Source organism: Schistocerca piceifrons, chromosome 9 (genome assembly GCF_021461385.2).
Source record: "Schistocerca piceifrons isolate TAMUIC-IGC-003096 chromosome 9, iqSchPice1.1, whole genome shotgun sequence".
Lineage (NCBI taxonomy): Eukaryota > Metazoa > Arthropoda > Insecta > Orthoptera > Acrididae > Schistocerca > Schistocerca piceifrons.
In genome coordinates this window covers 185,677,075-185,696,807 of record NC_060146.1, presented here as the reverse complement: position 1 = coordinate 185,696,807, position 19,733 = coordinate 185,677,075, and positions in this window count along the sequence as shown.

The window sequence follows — 19,733 nt, the reverse complement described above, 5'->3', positions numbered from 1 at the left end:
CTCATATGTTCCAAATTTTGCAGTTAAATTTAAAACAGAATTTTAAATCTTCTGAAACTTCTTGCCCACACTTCAGTAACTACCACAGAAAGTTTCCCGCTACAGCGAATCTCCTTACAGCTTTTTCGACCTCATTCTACGTCACTGGTTCAACAGTCATATTATCTGTACCTTTCAGTTGGTGTACTGTCACCGAGCGGAGTAGCGCAATGGTTAGAACACTGGATTTGCATTCGGGATGACGACGGTTCTAACCAGCGTCGTACCATTCTGATTTAGGCAAATTCGGAAGGGCACGCCCGATTTCCTTTCCTATCCTTCCGTAGTCCGAGCTTGTGCTCCGTCTCTAATGACCTCATTGCCGACTGGACGTTAAACTCAAATCTCCTCTTCCTTCCTCTGATATACTGTCTGTATGTACTCACTTCTCTTCTTACTCAATAGCTTTTTGTGATGTCCCTCTCACATCTGTAAACTGGTTATTGGGACATTAGCTTTTTCTGCTTTTCCATGCTATAAGGTTTTCATTCATTTCAGGCATTTCTTGCTATGGTATCTACCATATACCTATTGATCGCTTTACATTTTTTATTCTTAAAATTTCTTTTCTAAACTCTGTTTCATCTTGCATAGCGCGTTCTATCTGTGCTATCCGGTTTATTTAACCACTTCTAGTACAGTTGTTTCTTCTGCTTAACCACTTCCTAAATACCCATCCTACATCATTCCTGATTCGTTTCCTTAAGACCTCCAATTATTTCTAAGGCCTCTCGTGCTGCATTATGAGTTCACCCTTTCACCTCACTGTAGAATTCTGATGCCTTTGATTCATTAACATTATCTAATTTGTTGGCCAATTTCGTCTTGTATAGGAATTCCACAGAATCTTATTGTAAAGTTTCCAAACTACATCTGGCTGCTTGAGATATTTGAATCTCTTCATTCTTACGAATGTACTTATTACTTTACTAAACATTTCCTAAATAGAATATCTCTTTTTCAAACTTGCAGCCCACTTTCAAGGAATCGACTCTAAAAAGAAGACTCACCGTAGTGGTCCACAAAGGTGCCCGATATTCAGGAACGAACATGTACAATAACTTCAGATACCATATAAAGCTTAACTACTAAACGAAGAATACTCAAAAGAATTTGATGGTGGCCACATCATCCTTGTCTACTGACGAATTTCTTAGTAATATAATCTGAAATATTGTGTCACATCTTTAGATAATCATCATAGTCACCAAGTCAAATACATGTCGTGAACTAGTTTAAGTCCGTGATAATGAATAGCTGCAGTAGTCTAAGAATTATCGTTCGTATAATAATGTATTGTACGCTACTGCGTTCTGTTGCATCATCGTTATTTCTTCTTAAATAAAAATGTGCTATGATTCCTCTTCCAGAATGAGATTTTCACTCTGCAGCGGAGGGTGCGCTGATATGAAACTTCCTGGCAGATTAAAACTGTGTGCCCGACCGAGACTGGAACTCGGGACCTTTGCCTTTCGCGGGCAAGTGCTTTTATGATTCCTCTTATTTAATCCATATGCCCGACGATCATTTCACTTAGGATTTCTGGAAATGCCATTTGCATATGTCTTTTGTTTTATAAACATGTCATTTATTTTTGAACAATGGCACAAAAAGTACATGTAATCTATTTTAATCAAAAGAGAGTCCTGAACGGTAGAAGTCAAAATCATGTAGATCGTAACCTATCCTAAAGTAAATATTTTGAAACAATAAACCAATGTTTGGAAATAACTATTTCCGTTTTCGTTCTTAAACAGCTTTCTTAAACAGTTTTCTTAGCAGTCAGCCGCGTGCCTCATTGACGTTGATGGCGCTAATGTAAAAAAAAAAAGTATACGTAATAGTCTGTGGTGATAATACAGTGGAGTTTATCAAAAATTTCAAGTTCAGACTTGCGATTGCATGAATTGCGTTCCTGTAAAAGAGAGATTTCCTAGCGCCGAATATGAATTAATGTGTTAGAACCGCTTTTCTGATGGTATATGTGGAGTGTTCTGAATGATGTGGTAATTGAAATGATGTGCTACATAAGAATATTGAAAATTAGATGGGCACATAGATTTATTAATGAAGAGGTACTGGGAATATAGAAATCTGTTGCAGAACTTGACTAAAAGAAGGGATACTGAAACATCAAGCAAGAATCAAATGGTTCAAATGGCTCTGAGCACTACGGGACTTAACTTCTTAGGCCATCAGTCCCCTAGAACGTAGAACTGCTTAAACCTAACTAACCTAAGGACATCACACACACCCATTTCCGAGGCAGGATTCGAACCTGCGACCGTAGCGGTGGCTCGGTTCCAGACTGTAGCGCCTAGGGCCGCTCGGCCACCCTGGTCCGCAGCAAGAATAAGTTTGGTAACGGAGGGAGGTGTCGCTGTGAAAAATTGTACGGAGAGACGAAGTCAGGGATTAAGCACGTTCAAATGTGTGCACTAGTTACGCAGAGAAGAAGAGTCTGCCGCGCGATATTAGCCGAGCGGTTTTAGGCGCTGCAGTCATGGACACAGCGGCTGATCCCGGCGGAGGTTCGAGTCCTCCCTCGGGCATGTGTTTGTGTGTCTTTATCCTTAAGATAATTTAGGTTAAGTAGTGTGTAAGCTTAGGGACTGATGACCTTAGCAGTTGAGTCCCATAGGATTTCACACACTTTATTTTTTATTTATTTATTATTTTTTTTTTTTTTGAGAAGTCTTGCAGGGCATAAATAGTGAGCCGCATCAAGCCAGTCACCCATCAGCCAACCTCAGCAACAATACAACCAATAACTGGCATTAGCCGTGACAGTATCAACAGGATCATGGAGACCTACTTTTTATGAACAACAATTTTGGAATTGTGAGTCTGCTTTATGCAAAGCACTATTTGTTACTTATTTACTTATTTATTCCTCAAACTAGTTTCAGCGACAAATACCGCCATCATCAGTTGATTCTTTCGTTTTTATTAAGTTTGTTGAAGAGCTTTACTGGAAATTCCTGGCATGGGATAGAACCAACTTAAAAATGCGAAGGAACCCACTGATGACGGCGATATTTTGTCATTGAAACTAGTTTGAGGAATATATAAGTAAATAGATAACAAAAAGTATTTGCATCGAAACGGACTCACCAATTCCATACTGTTGTTTTTCTATGAAAACACGTGATTAATGGAAAACATCCAAGACGAAGTTACTGTTTCTACGCCGTGGCAAGCATCCTCAGTAAAGCTCTTCAACAAACTTAAAAAAATGAATGAACCCACTATTGATGGCGATATTTGTAGCTGAAACTGGTTTGGAGGATAAATAAGTAAGTAAATAACAGAAAAGACTTTGCATCGAGGTGGACCCACAATTCCCATATTGTTGTTTTTTTATGCAAACATGGACCAAATGAAAGAGTTCCAAGATAAGGTTATTGTTACTTTTTATGTTTGGCGCAATTGCATGAGGGTCTTGAAAGAAATTTTTGGCTCATAAAAAACGGGAGCCACAGGTTAGAAACTCTGAAAATACTTACATCTATACACAAACCCTTCACTTGTTGAGCAGAAAAAATAGGAAGGTATGGCATATTGCAAATAAAAATTGCCTCACTGGGTGAAACCCAAGAATCGGAGGAGAAATGCCACAAGGTGTAGTTAATGAGATTCTTTTGACATTAAAACAAATTACGAAAACTCCAAAAACATTTCGAAAAGTGGCCTGCGCTTTAATTCAATCCAGTGATCCGTACTGTAAGACCAATAGATAGAACATAACAGACGATAGTGTAATACGCTTTTTAGACAAATAATTAGGGAAAGTGCTTAACCCAATACAGTCGGAGTTCAAATGCACACTGTGACGTAGAACAAGTGAATCAGTTCGCAGTTTTCGTGCTTCTGCCACTTTATAATCTCCCACGAGGAATGGGGGATATGGACGGGATCAGGGTGGGAGGATATGGCACAATTAGCTGTCTGACGTCACTAATTATCTCGTTACTGAAAGTAGGGCACGAACGCTTTGCATTGCTAGTTTTATCGTCGAACTAGTATTGCACTAATTTCCCGTGAATTACTGCTTACCACTGCCACTCGTCTACCCCAAAATCCTCCCTACTGGTCCAAGTGTTTCGCTAGCTTTCTTTGTTACAAAATTCATTATTCCTTTTTAATTAGTATATCCTTTCGTAGAATTAGATGTCATGGGTTCTACGGGTTATTACCAATTCTTTAATGGGGTACCACAGCTCCCTTCTTATTCTTTCTGTATTTAACCACATTTAGAGAAAAACTCTTATGACGTACACCTAGTTTAAATTTTGTGCTGTTCATTCGAAAGTCCCTTAAAATCAGCTGGCTACGACGCTTTCCAATAGACAGAGGAATCTGTTGGTACAACGAATCTCCCAAATAAAATGTAGACTTACGTTGAGATTATCATTGGTCCCAAAGCTTGACTGTGACACACCCGCGTCTCTTAAGCACGTGTAAGACAGAAAAATCTAATGCCTGTGGAATGTTTGTAAAGACTCATTCTGTGTAGATTACATGTATTTGTTGTGATTAACTGTGACGTTGAAAGCATCTCAATCATTTTCGCAGCACATACGTACGAAAACGCCTTATGATCGTGTTTGATAAAACTGTCCACCGTTCTTTCAAACAACGATTACTCGATTTAAACATTTGGGGCGAAGATTAACCTAAGATTTTAAGATTTCCAGTGCTTCGAAGTTTCTCAAAATTTCAATAGAAGAATATAGGATAGGTAAGACACTTTTACTTCCACGAGCTATTTAACGTTATATGGTGAACGCTGCATCCGAGATGCTGTCACTAAGCGTGTGTTTGGTTACGCCATTGTTGAAATTGCCAATGATGGTCAATATGTGAATAACTAGCTCCACAATTTGTTACAGATCTGAAGGTGCAAAAAAAGCTGTTAAAATTTTTAATTCTTGCGATAATTGGCCACCATACCAAACAGCGCACGATTTCTTTTTATTCGACGTTATCACATTCTGTATACCTAAATCATGTTATTAAGCTCTTCAGTGCAGGGACTGATTTGATGTAGCTCTCCACGCTAGCTTCTTGTGTGCTATCACTTTCATATCTGCAATACACTTGAAAGAGTTGTGCTTTACCTCTACGATTTTTACGGGCCACATTTCTCTTCAACCCAGATTAACTATTCCTTAATGCCTCTGGACATCTCCTATTAAAAATTCTGTTATTATAGTTACGTTTTGCCACCACGCACTCGTATGTCCCCAGTAGCATGAAACACCTCTTCATGAGACACTCGTTCGTTCTTTCGTAGCACTACATAAAAAAACACTCCTCTCCGTTTTTATATTGTTCGATGTTTTTCTTTTCTGTGCTTCCTATCGTCGTCGTTTCTTTTGCTTAAAATTCTATTCTCTACGCAAATACATTCAAAAAAGAATTTCAAATCTTAGATTTATATACCATGTTGATGTACTCCTCTTTTACGATTGCCAGACTTCATACGCTACTTTCTATGTCCCTCCCCTAATGTAAGCGGGTTCAGATTTACTTGACGCAATTCAACTTCATCTAGTCACTATTGCTCTACTTTAATTTACTTTCATCTATAACGTTCATTGATGGCGATTTCCATACGTCCAACTAATCCTTCAAGTCTTTTGCTATTTGTGACAGAATTATCATGATACTGGCAAAACTTCAGGCTTTTACTTCACCTCTCGGAACATTTCTCAGACCAACCGAAAAAGAAAGGAACAGACATAATAACATCACAGATTAAAAGTATCTAAAGGAATCTGTAGAAATAAGGAACACCAGTACTGTTCTTTATCTGACAGTGAGGGAAGGGCAGCAGGGGGAAGAGTAAGTTTCGTTATAGAATTGAGATGAGTTCTCACTGAATCATCGATACAATTTCTAGGTCTCCAGTCTACAACTCGCAATTATTACACAATATAGTCCGCAATTTCTGGATAGCGTTTAACATAGAGCCACACTGCGAGCTTTTAACGAATGTCAAATACATGTGACTGACTAAAACACCTTTTATATAATGGAACAGAGCATGCTGTACTGGATAGCAAGTTCTGATCACAGACAAAGGTCGAGAGTCCACCAGGGAAGTGTGACATGGTCACTCATGATTTCTATAGACGATTGGATGGAAACGGTGAGCGGTAGTCTGTTACTATTTGCTGATGATGCTGCAGCGTGTTGGAACACGTCGTCGCTGACGGACTAGGAGGATACAGGATACATTGGATAGAATTATTTGGTGTGAAGAAAGACAATTTGCTCTAAATGTGGAAAAAGTATGTCAATGTAGATGAGTAGGAGAAATAATTCTGTGAACTTTGAGTACAGCATTAATGGTGTGCCGCTTGACAATCACGTCGGTTACTTTGATGATAGGCTGCATTTCTTCAGTTATGGTGCATGGGGTTAATGGGCTTTCTGCCAGTTGTTCATTTGTGGTACTGATCATGTCACTAAGTGTACTTAAGGTGTACATGTCTTGGACATTCAAGGAGATGAGTTTTGCAGTTGGTGGGCTAAGTGAATCTCTGGTTTCTCTTAATTAATACTAAGCCGTTATATACATGTCCATGGCTCTCTAGTATGTACGTTTTAGATAAGTATTCATACGTGAACTTTGTAATGTGGTATGTGGCACCATTCTTGAAACTGATAACTTGTCCCATGGGCTATTAACTTCCTGCAATTTTGGGCAGCTTCTAAATGCTGATGCTTCTTATTCTTTTTGTACTGTTTTGTTTCTGTGCTCTTGTGGGACGTTTCTCATAATTTCAGTGTCTTTCTCAGTTGCATTTGGAATCTAATAGCAGGATCAGGCATTAGTTTCTCAACATAAATTTTGTAATAGGTCTATATTTTATTGATATACTAGCAGAGCACCCAGCCATGCTATGGTATGTATTTATACTAGTTGTATTAGTGCATCTTATTCCCCTCTCTCTCTCTCTCTCTCTCTCTCTCTCTCTCTCTCTCTCTCTCTCTCCACCTTGTGCACACCCAACCAATCTGTCCATCACGTCCTACCACTTTCTTTTCCATTTTCAACTTTCCACTTTCTCAGTCCATCTTTTCCTCATCACACTCTCTGTCCACACATCTGCTCCTTCCCGCTCTATCCAACCACTCTTGCCACCACTACCTCCTCCTCCCTAATGTCTTTGTTCATTTCCTCCCCTTTCTGTGTTCATTGCTCCCCTCTTCTCTCTTTTCCATTTCCTTCTTCCTATGTGAGTCAATGTCCTCCACTTTCCTGTTTATCTGCCAATGTTGTCCTTCCTTCTTCTCTCCACATTTTCTTCCTGACCCAGTAAGAGGCTGCTTGTTCTTGTATCGATCGTATTTCTTGCAGGATAGTAAGTAATAATTGTAATGTTTGAAATCGATCCAGAGTTAAGGAAGAGCTTTTTACCCACTGCTTTCAATGCATCGAGCCGCGGTGTCCGATTCGATATATCGATGGCAGACTGTGTAATCCCTATGACACAGTAGTCGTTAATGCCTTTGCTATGGTAAGTGGGCGGGATTCACCTTATGAGAAACGATTTTCGCATAGATATCGACCGCGTGTGCCTGAATGGTGGCAAATCAGACTTGCGTCCACTCTGTAATAACAATGATACGTCAAGTAAGTTCGAAATGCAAACACACGTCAGGACGGATCAAAAGCAAACCAGAAGATGCTACCAGAAAATCTATTGAACTGATAGTATCACGATCTGTACTGATATGGAAAACCATGGGTACATAACCCTACACTATCATGTTTATTACAAAACTTTATGCTGTCTATTAATCTGATTGAAATCGGGCATACGTTACCCCAGAAATTGTACTTCATGCCACACACAAAATGTCAATTTTGATAAACAGTGACAAATTTTTACTTTTATATTGACTTTTCCTGGTCAAACCAATTTAGAACACTTCAGAATTCAAATAAATGAGGGGGGGGGGGGGGGGAGGACACTGAAACTGTTGTTATCGCTGTATTTAAAAAAATTGATTATCGAATTTGTTATTCATTCAAGATTTCCAGTATATAAGTTACTACTCTTTTCATCTTATTTACTGCTCATTTAAATGCCTTTAAATCTGTCTCGAAATAATAAACTTCATTACTATATCAATACTAAAGTTATCTTTCGACTTCGTTAGACTTTCTCTATTGATTTACTGGTTCATTAACAAAACATTTCTTTAAACACCATTCTAATATAGCTAGTTTTGCATTTCGGGACACTCGGATTGCATAACGTTTGGAAAGTACCCTGTCTAGGTTAGTTGTGAGGATAATTAAACGATGGAGAAGTTCTGGTAAAATTTAGGTTACTATTGAACCGTTCACTCTCTGGTCCATACGTATACAGTACTAAAAGTTTCAACCTACTTGTATCTATGCGGCGGTTGGCGGGCGGCGTGATGGCGAGGCACAAAGCACACATACAACCACAGCTATGGCTCTTGATGTATCGGCACTTTAATTCTTCTCAGCGTAGCAATACTTTTCCATTTAGTGCCTATGGAATTTTGCTATGCTGTGTGGGCGTTGGAACGGCATACCCGAGGCTCAGTGAAGCTATTTCTTCCAGGAGAGCCTCCTCGCTCCAGAAGGTGTTGCTCAAACCAGTGCCAAACTCCAACTAATACTGTGCCCGTTGTGCTCCCTGACAGACCGGGTATTTTTTGTGGCGGTGTTCGTAGCGACAAACAATTCGCGGTAGAAACGGCTTACGAAGTCACCGCCACACTTTTAATAGCGGGCCGACCGGTCCGCTGGAACAGTGAACAGAAAGATGAAAACCCAAACACTCTGATTAAATAAAAGTCGGTACTTATCTTTATTAACGAAGATACAGAAAAACAGTGGTGAACTCCGTGTCTACAGAAATCTGTCTAGTTCGAGTCGGAGCGGCTAGGTCAGCGTCGGCTGACGACAAACAACAACTCTGCTGCAAAGAACACACAACTGACTAGCAAGTACACAATTCGGTGGCGAGTATACAACTGAGCGGCGAATACAGAACTGTCCTAGCGCTCGCGACTCCAGCGCTTAAGAAGCCAGAAGCCAGCGGTGGCGCGCGCAGACTTGCGGCCATTTCCTGTATCGCTGGCGCTGCTTATGCGGACGGCGTCCGGACTTTGATGCTGCCAACCTTTTGGCAGCGGGCTCGGGTGGCATTACTGGCTAGGATATAACACTCCTCCCCCCCAAATCGCCGCACCGTCGTTGAATAATGACGTGGCGAGCGTCGACGGCGGGGGAGGGGTCTGGCCGCAGGCGTAGCAGAAGAGACCGGGGCGGAGACTGTTGTCGGTGGCAGTCCCCGGTCCGCACCCCAGCATTGGCTGCGCGGGGCCTCGGGAAACACCGACTGAAAACCGAGGTCAGGGTGCACGCCTGTGACCACGGGCGCAGCTTCTGGTACTGGACGCGACGGGGCGTCGGGACCCACGAAGAGAGGCAGCGTCTCCTGACGCTGCGTCGACGGCTGCTGAGTGGGCGCCGGACAAGGCGCTGCGGTGTCAGACTCCTTGGGGGTGCCCAAGGAAAGCGGCTGCAGGACAGGCTGCACAGCCACGGCTTGGGAAGGCGGCCCGGCTGAGGGGTCGACGTCCATCAGCTCCGAAGTCGGTGGCGACTGAAGTGGGACCGCAGGCGCCGGAGCGACCACCAGGGGCGCTCCCGGATGAAGCTGCGCGGGAGGCATCAACGGGACGGGCTGTGGGCGTGGTAGCGGCGACGGCTGCTGCTGCTGCTGCCCTGGGGGCGGCAGCGAAGTTGGAAGGCGCGGCTGGAACCCGCCGCGGACCAAATCTGTGGAAAAAGAACGAGCGGCAGAATCCGGGCGGCCAGCGCGGCGCAACTGGTTCTGATGCCTCCTGTGCACCCCAGTAGCACCTTGAACAGTATAAAAACCGCGACCCTGGACACTTATCACGGTACCACGTTCCCAACGACGGCGACCGTGATAAACTCTGAAAAAAACGGCGTCGTTGCGCTGAAAACGCGTGCGATGCTCAGAAGCGGCGGGTCGATCCGGGGGGTGCAACAACCGCAGTAGGGTGCGATGACGACGGCCGTGGAGAAGCTCCGCAGGCGAAGGGCCGTCGCGTGGCGTGGTCCGGTACGACGACAGGAACGTGATGAGGGCCTGCTGACGAGAGTGCGTAGCACGAAGGCGGTCCATATGATCGTTGAATGTGCGTACAAAACGTTCCGCTGCACCATTCGATTGAGGGTGGAACGACGGAGTAAGAACATGGCGAATGCCATTGGCAGAACAAAAACGTTCAAATTCAGCAGAGGTAAATTGTGGACCATTGTCAGACACTAAAACTTCTGGAAGACCCTCAATACAAAAAATTGAAGTCAACGCCTGTATAGTTTGTGCAGACGTTGTAGACTGCATGGGCACAACAAACGGAAAATTACTAAATGCATCTATCACGATGAGCCAACGAGAATTCCAATATGGACCAGCGAAATCAATATGTACTCGCTGCCAGGGACCGGCAGAGCGTGCCCACTCAAAATAGCGTTGAGGCGGAGCAGCTTGGTGTTCGGCACACGTCGAACAATCTGTAGACATCTGCGTAATCTGCTTATCAATGCCGGTCCATGTACAATGACGGCGGGCAAGCTGCTTGGTGCGGACCACTCCCCAATGACCTTGATGCAACAAGTCGAGGACCTTGGATTGGAGCACTTGGGGAACCACTACACGAAGCTGGTCATTCTCGGTGCGTAACAGCAAAACTACGTGCGAAACAGACAACAGATGACGTTGCGGATAATAGCGACGAACCACAGGATCCGATATGTCCTTTGCCTTGGACGGCCAACCACGTTGAACAAAACGTAATAGTAAACTCAGATGAGGATCCGTAGCTGTCTCACGTGCCACCTGACGATAACCAATCGGAAAATCCCGGAGGGATTGATGCTCATCGGCGTCAATCAGATGGCAAGAGTCGTCAGAGGAATCGAAGACATCATCCGCAGCAATCGGCAATCTAGAAAGCGCGTCAGCGTTTGCATGCTGAGCTGTAGGGCGATACAGTATCTCATACTGGTATTGTGATAACAAAAGAGCCCAACGTTGTAGTCTCTGAGCTGTCCGCTGAGGAACTGGTTTAGACGGATGAAACAGTGACGTCAGGGGCTTGTGATCTGTTACTAAATAGAATGGTCTACCATAGAGGTAGTGATGGAATTTTGTGACACCGAACACAATAGCCAACGCTTCCTTGTCCAAATGGCTATAATTACACTGAGCTTTGTTTAGCAATTTAGATGCGAACGCAATAGGACGTTCGGTGTTACCGACTCGGTGAGACAACACAACACCGAGGCCGAAAGAAGAGGCATCACAAGCTAACACCAGAGGCTTGTTAGGGTCGTAATGGACCAGACAACGATCATTCAATAAAGCCTCTTTAAGCTGCTGAAAGGCTGATTGGCAATCAGCTGACCACACAAACGGAACATTCTTACGGCGGAGACGATGCAACGGTGCAGCAATCTGTGATGCATTAGGTATAAACCTAATATGTCAATTTGCCAAGAACTGCTTGCAATTCATGCAGATTGCGAGGGGCGGGCAAATCACGAATAGCTGCTAAATGTGACTGGGAGGGATGAATGCCTTGAGCATTAATAACATGTCCCAGATACTCCATCTCCGTAAGGAAAAATGAACATTTATCGATGTTGCAACGTAGGCTTGCCTGAGACAACACTTTAAACAAACACTCCAAATTACGGAACTGTTCAGCAGGCGTCCGACCGGACACAACAATATCGTCTAAATAGTTGCAACACGATGGCACATTAGCCAGAAGTTGTGACAAAAAACGCTGAAAAACAGCTGGAGCTGACGCACAACCAAAAGGCAAACGCAGAAAACGGAACAACCCCAACGACGTGTTTATGACAAAATACTGTTGTGATTGCTCGTCGAGGGGCAATTGCAAATATGCTTCACGGAGATCAATTTTGGAAAAGAAACGAGCTTCCCCTAACTTATCCATCAGCTCGTCCGGTCTAGGCAAAGGAAAAGAATCAATGACAATCTGAGGATTAACTGTCGACTTAAAATCAGCACACAAACGTAACTTGCCAGACGGTTTCTTTATAATAACTAAGGGAGAAGCCCACTGGCTCGCTGAAACGGGTTGAATAACACCGTTGTTTTGCCAACGACGAAGTTCACCTTCTACAGGTGCCCGGAGGGCGTGAGGCACTGGACGAGCACGACAAAATCGAGGCTGAGCATTATCTTTTAACGTAATATGAGCGGCAAAGTTCGCAGCACAACCTAGTTCGTCTTTAAAGATGTCACTGTATTGTTTACACAAAGCGGTTATGCTGTCTTGAGGAACAACAACAGAATTAATTTGCAACACATTGTCTTGGATAGACAGGCCAAACAAGTCAAAACAGTCTAATCCGAAAATGTTTACACTGTCTGTAGCGCGGAGCACTGTGAATGAAACTGTTTTTGTATTGCCACGGAATGTGGCTGGCACGCCACATACACCTAACACAGGAATTTGTTCTCCACTATAAGTAGCCAAAGAATGTTTTGCCACTGAAAGTTTAGGGCGGCCGATAGCCGCATACGTAGCACTATTTATGAGAGTCACAGACGCACCAGTGTCTAATTGAAAATTGAAGGTCTTATCCTGGATGCGTAGCTTCACAAATAGTTTATTACACTGTCTCTGGATCGGTGCAGTGGAGGCGGAAGACACAAAATCAGCGCATTTAGCGCGTGTTCGCTGCTTACGACAACTCGTGGGTTGGGCGGGCGGAACAACAACTCCCGCTTCACCTGGAGTCTGTACATTACTTTTTACAGCGTTTGAATTACGCTTGGGTCGCATAGCAGAGGGCTGGGTGGGTGGCTTATTGCGAACAAGTTTATTACCCACACGAACCGTGGAAGAGTCTTTAAACTCGACCTTCTGGGCGGGCTGGCTTTGAAGAACATGAATATCCATGGGCTGGGCAGCACTAGAATTGTTCTTGCGTTTACGCAAACAAACAGTCTGAATGTGTCCTTTCCTTTGACAAAAGTGACAAACCGCGTTTCTTAACGGGCAACGTTCACGAGGATGAGCAAGAACACACTTAGGGCAAGACTTAACTCTATCATTTTGAACACGCGGTTGACGAATGTGTTTAACATGACGCGGCCGGCTAGTGTTTACAGTCTGACTCTGCCGGTGGGGCCGCGGGCGTGACCTAACTTGCTTAGCACAGGCAATTTGAGAAATACATGGCTGATCTAACTCACACTCAGCATAGTCAAAAGTATCTTGGGCTTCAATGATGTTCATCACAGTCTCTAATGACGGGTCAGGCAACTTTAAGATAGCAGCACGAATACGAGAATCTGCAATGTTTTGAGTAATAGCGTCTCGTAGCATGACATCACTGTAGGAAGCTCCACACACACAATTAAATCGGCACTGACGGGTGAGGCCCCGTAAATCTGTTAACCACTGTTTATTAGATTGATGTGGCAGTTTCTTTAATCTGAAGAACTTGAATCTGGCTGCTGCCACATGAACTCGCGACTCGAAATACTCAGCAAGCTTGTTAACAACAACGTCATAGTCTAAAACTTCTGGCTGGGATTCCGGGAACAACTTACAAAGTAGTCGATAGACTTCCACGCCTGCAGTGGAAATTAAATAAAGCTGCCGCTCAGTACCTGTGATTTTGTAGACTGTCATGTGCGCCTGCAACTGCGCGAAATATTCTCGCCATTCTTCTCTTGATGCATCAAAAGCACGGAAAGGTGGTGCTGCCTGTGCTTGTTCCTTTTGTGTTGGAGGATTAGCCGCTTGTTTGGCGATTGCTTCCACCAGACTTTGTATTTGCTGACTCTGTAACAAGATCAACTGTTGTAATTCGGCAGACATAGTGAACACAAATTAAACCAGCCCCCAAAATTTTATCGCTATAATTAGTATAACCAGAAACAAGTTGAACCAGCCCTGCACACGAGTTCGGAAGTCCTCGTCGCCAGTTTTGTGGCGGTATTCGTAGCGACAAACAATTCGCGGTAGAAACGGCTTACGAAGTCACCGCCACACTTTTAATAGCGGGCCGACCGGTCCGCTGGAACAGTGAACAGAAAGATGAAAACCCAAGCACTCTGATTAAATAAAAGTCGGTACTTATCTTTATTAACGAAGATACAGAAACACAGTGGTGAACTCCGTGTCTACAGAAATCTGTCTAGTTCGAGTCGGAGCGGCTAGGTCAGCGTCGGCTGACGACAAACAACAACTCTGCTGCGATGAACACACAACTGACTAGCAAGTACACAATTCGGTGGCGAGTATACAACTGAGCGGCGAATACAGAACAGTCCTAGCGCTCGCGACTCCAGCGCTTAAGAAGCCAGAAGCCAGCGGTGGCGCGCGCAGACTTGCGGCGATTTCCTGTATCGCTGGCGCTGCTTATGCGGACGGCGTCCGGACTTGGTTGCTGCCAACCTTTTGGCAGCGGGCTCGGGTGGCATTACTGGCTAGGATATAACAGTATTCACCCGAGGTTTTGCATTCTACATATCCTAGCACATTGCCTACATGTGGACCAAACGCACTGTTACAATTTTAAACATCTTTCAACAGTTCCAACAGTTGTTACGTTTCAATTCTATTACAATATTGCTTAACATTAGACATAAACATTAACATTCACATTGAAACTTATTTACAGTTTTCTTAACATAATGGCATGAAACAAAAAGAAATGAAATCAGAACATCAATGACCCAGATTTATCGTAAAATCAAATGAACAGAATAACTTATATGTACAGTAGTACAGAGTCATTGTTGATACAACTGGTTCACAAACTAGTTCTAGACAGATAACGAGAGGTTCAAGTGGTATTGAAGCCAGTTAGGTCAAGGGAGACACAGGGAGCTCCTTGCTGTGAATGGAGACCTGTTGCAGACTGCCAGCCCATGCGGTGGGCTGCGTGCGCCGAGGTGAGGAAAGACGCCGACCTGTAACCAGTCGTTTGCAGCCTTCATGTTGACGTGTGTGTTATTAGGGCGCCAGTCGTACCGCTGGAGGATACAGCCTCCTGGTTATGCCTTTCCATCCATGACTTCTTGGAAACATCTGAGACCAATTCCAGTTTCTAAATCTCGCGAAGCTAAGACGAAATGGCTGCAGGAAAAATGTGAAGACATCGAAAAAGATATGATTGTCGGAAGGACAGACTCAGCATACAGGAAAGTCAAAACAACCTTTGGTGACATTAAAAGCAACGGTGGTAACATTAAGAGTGCAACGAGAATTCCACTGTTAAATGCAGAGGAGAGAGCAGATAGGTGGAAAGAATACATTGAAAGCCTCTATGTGGGTGAAGATTTGCCTGATGTGATATAAGAAGAAACAGGAGTCGATTTAGAAGAGATAGGGTATCCAGTATTAGAATCGGAATTTAAAAGAGCTTTGGAGGACTTACGGTCAAATAAGGCAGAAGGGACAGATAACATTCCACCAGAATTTCTAAAATCATTGGGGGAAGTGGCAACAAAACGACTATTCACGTTGGTGTGTAGAATATATGAGTCTGGCGACATACCATCTGAATTTCGGAAAAGCATCATCCACACAATTCCGAAGACGGCAAGAGCTGACAAGTACGAGAATTATCACACAATCAGCTTAACAGCTCATGCATCGAAGCTGCTTACATGAATAATATACAGAAGAATGGAAAAGAAAATTGATAATGCGCTAGGTGACGATCAGTTTGGCTTTAGGAAAAGTAAAGGGGCGAGAGAGGCACTTCTGATGTTACGGCTATAATGAAACAAAGGTTAAAGAAAAATCAAGACACTTTCATAAGATTTATCGACCTGGAAGAAGCGTTCGACAGTATAAAATGGTGGAAGCTGTTCGAGATTCTGAAGAAAGTAGGGGTAAGCTATAGGGAGAGACGGGTCATATAGAACATGTACAACAACCAAGAGGGAATAAAAAGAGTGGACGATCAAGAACGAATTGTTCATATTAAGAAGGGTGTAAGACAAGTCTGTAGCCTTTCGCCCCTACTCTTCAATCTGTACATCGAGGAAGCAATGACGGAAATAAAAGAAAGATTCAGGAGTGGAATTAAAATACAAGGTGAAAAGATATCAATGATACGATTCGCTGATGACATTGCTATCCTGAGTGAAAGTGAAGAAGAATTAAATGATCTGCTGAACAGAATGAACAGTCTAATGAGTACACAGTATGGTTTGAGAGTAAATCGGAGAAAGACGAAGGTAATGAGAAGTAGTAGAAATGAGAACAGCGAGAAACTTAACATCAGGATTGACGGTCACGAAGTCAATGAATTTAAGGAATTCTGCTACCTAGGCAGTAAAATAACCAATGACGGACGGAGCAAGGAGGACATCAAAAGCAGACTCGCTATGGCAAAAAAGGCATTTCTGGCCAAGAGAAGTCTATTAATATCAAATACCGGCCTTAATTTGAGGAAGAAATTTCTGAGGATGTACGTCTGGAGTACAGCATTGCATGGTAGTGATACATGGACTGTGGGAAAACCGGAACAGAAGAGAATCGAAGCATTTGAGATGTGGTGCTATAGACGAATGTTGAAAATTAGGTGGACTGATAGGGTAAGGAATGAGGAGGTTCTACGCAGAAACGGAGAGGAAAAGAATATGTGGAAAACACTTATAAGGAGAATGGACAGGATGATAGGACATCTGCTAAGGCATGAGAGAAAGACTTCCATAGTACTAGAGGGAGCTGTAGAGGGCAAAAACTGTAGAGGAAGACAGAGATTTGAATACGTCAAGCAAATAATTGAGGACGTAGGTTGCAAGTGCTACTCTGAGATGAAGAGGTTAGCACAGGAAAGGAATTCGTGGCGGGCCGCATCAAACCAGTCAGTAGACTGATGACCAAAAAAAAAAAAAAAAATCTCGCGAGGAATTTGTCTGATGAGAGCGTGTTCATATATATATATATATAAAAGGGAACGTCGTGCACTCTTCGAATTTCGAGTGGAGCTCCTGGACAACGATGTCAGGTATTTAGTAGCGGTGTACCAAGCAATCTCTCCAGACAGACAATGTATATATTCTCGAATCAGAAACATACAAATTTACGGTAGCCATACACAGCAATAAATATGTACATATATATACACAAATTGTATTTATATTACATGAGCCCAGTACTTTGCAACCTCCTAGGCGCTTGGAGTAGCTTGCAGGAGATCAATCATCGTGCAGGCTGTAACACACACAAGGCACTGGAGCATGTGGCTTGTGGTTTGTTCTTGTCCAAAATCACAGGCCGTATCATCTGTTATGAATCCCCATCTCTTCAGGTTGTCCCTGGATCGTCCAACTTCTGATCGTAATCTTTTTAAAGATTTTCACACCAGCCAGCTCTCGTTGTGTCCAGTTGGTAGTTCTTCAGCTTCTGACGTCTGCAGGTGAGGCATCGACTTCTTCCATAACTCCAGACTTGCCATCTCTGGTGAAATGGTGAGCTTCTCGGATGTTCTCAGGAAGCCCTTTCGCGATCTCAGCCGTCAGACAGGCAATGTTCCGAGACAATATTACATTTGAAGTGGAAACGTTAAGTGCTGGTGTCCATTCGGCGAATTGCAGTGCCCGGGTAAGCGTGTTATTCCACTGCTAAATTTTGTGACATTCATGAATGTTTGGGATCGAATTTATTGCCTGGTTTGTGGTTGAAATTTTTCCATCTCTCATAGTTTTAATTTTAAATATCGCCAATTTGTAAAGGGGCTAGTTGTAAAAAGTAAAATATGAGCATAATTGTGACTTCTTTTAGGCTGCATTGATCTTTATTCACCTCTTGAAATTTTTCAACCTTCTAACGAACAAACTGTTAATTCAGAATCTTACGTGGTTGTAACTGAGTGAAATATATCGGCCTTTGTTACTCCCCCTCCCCCCACTCTGCAACCCACCCCGTCCCCCCTCAACGGGCAATTTATTGACACAATTTATTGACACACAGTCAGCACGTATTCAGAAAACATCGTTCTTATGGAACACAACTAGTTCTTTATACTCGACAGGCGATGTCAATTTGATTCCATATATCTAGAATTCCAGAAGTGTTTCAACACCCTTCCTCACAAGCGTCATCTAACCAAACTGCGTGCCTATGGAATATCGCTTCAGTTGTGGGACTGCATTCATGATTTCCTGTCAGGTCACAGGTCACAGTTTGTAATAGTGGACAGAAAGTCGGCGAGTAAAACAGAAGTAATATCTGGCGTTCAGCCAGTAAGTGTTATAGACCCTCCGTTATTCCTGATCTACACAGACGACATAGGAGACAATCTGAAAAGCCCTGTTAAATTGTTTGGAGATGATGCTGTCATTTACCGTCCTGTAAAGTCATCAGATGATCCAAACGAATTGCAAAATGATTTAGATAAGACATCTGTATGGTGCGAAAAGTGGCAGTCGACCGTGAATAAAGAGAAGTCTGAAGTCGTTCACATTAGTACTAAAAAGAAACCAGCTAAATTTCTATTATACTATAAGTCACACAAATCTGGCTGTAGATTCAACTAAATACTTAGAAATTAGTTACAAATAACATAAATTGGAATGTTGTTGTTGTGGTCTTCAGTCCTGAGACTGGTTTGATGCAGCTCTCCATGCTACTCTATCCTGTGCAAGCTTTTTCATCTCCCAGTACCTACTGCAACCTACATCCTTCTGAATCTGCTTAGTGTATTCATCTCTTGGTCTCCCTCTACGATTTTTACCCTCCACGCTGCCCTCCAATACTAAATTGGTGATCCCTTGATGCCTCAGAACATGTCCTACCAACCGATCCCTTCTTCTGGTCAAGTTGTGCCACAAACTTCTCTTCTCCCCAATCCTATTCAATACTTCCTCATTAGTTATGTGATCTACCCATCTAATCTTCAGCATTCTTCTGTAGCACCACATTTCGAAAGCTTCTATTCTCTTCTTGTCCAAACTATTTATCGTCCATGTTTCACTTCCATACATGGCTACACTCCATACGAATACTTTCAGAAATGACTTCCTGACACTTAAATCAATACTGGATGTTAACAAATTTCTCTTCTTCAGAAACGCTTTCCTTGCCATTGCCAGCCTACATTTTATATCCTCTCTACTTCGACCATCATCAGTTATTTTGCTCCCCAAATAGCAAAACTCCTTTACTACTTTAAGTGCCTCATTTCCTAATCTAATTCCCTCAGCATCACCCGACTTAATTAGACTACATTCCATTATCCTTGTTTTGCTTTTGTTGATGTTCATCTTATATCCTCCTTTCAAGACACTGTCCATTCCATTCAACTGCTCTTCCAAGTCCTTTGCTGTCTCTGACAGAATTACAATGTCATCGGCGAACCTCAAAGTTTTTATTTCTTCTCCATGAATTTTAATACCTACTCCGAATATTTCTTTTGTTTCCTTTACTGCTTGCTCAATATACAGATTGAACAACATCGGGGAGAGGCTACAACCCTGTCTTACTCCCTTCCCAACCACTGCTTCCCTTTCATGTCCCTCGACTCTTATAACTGCCATCTGGTTTCTGTACAAATTGTAAATAGCTTTTCGCTCCCTGTATTTTACCCCTGCCACCTTTAGAAT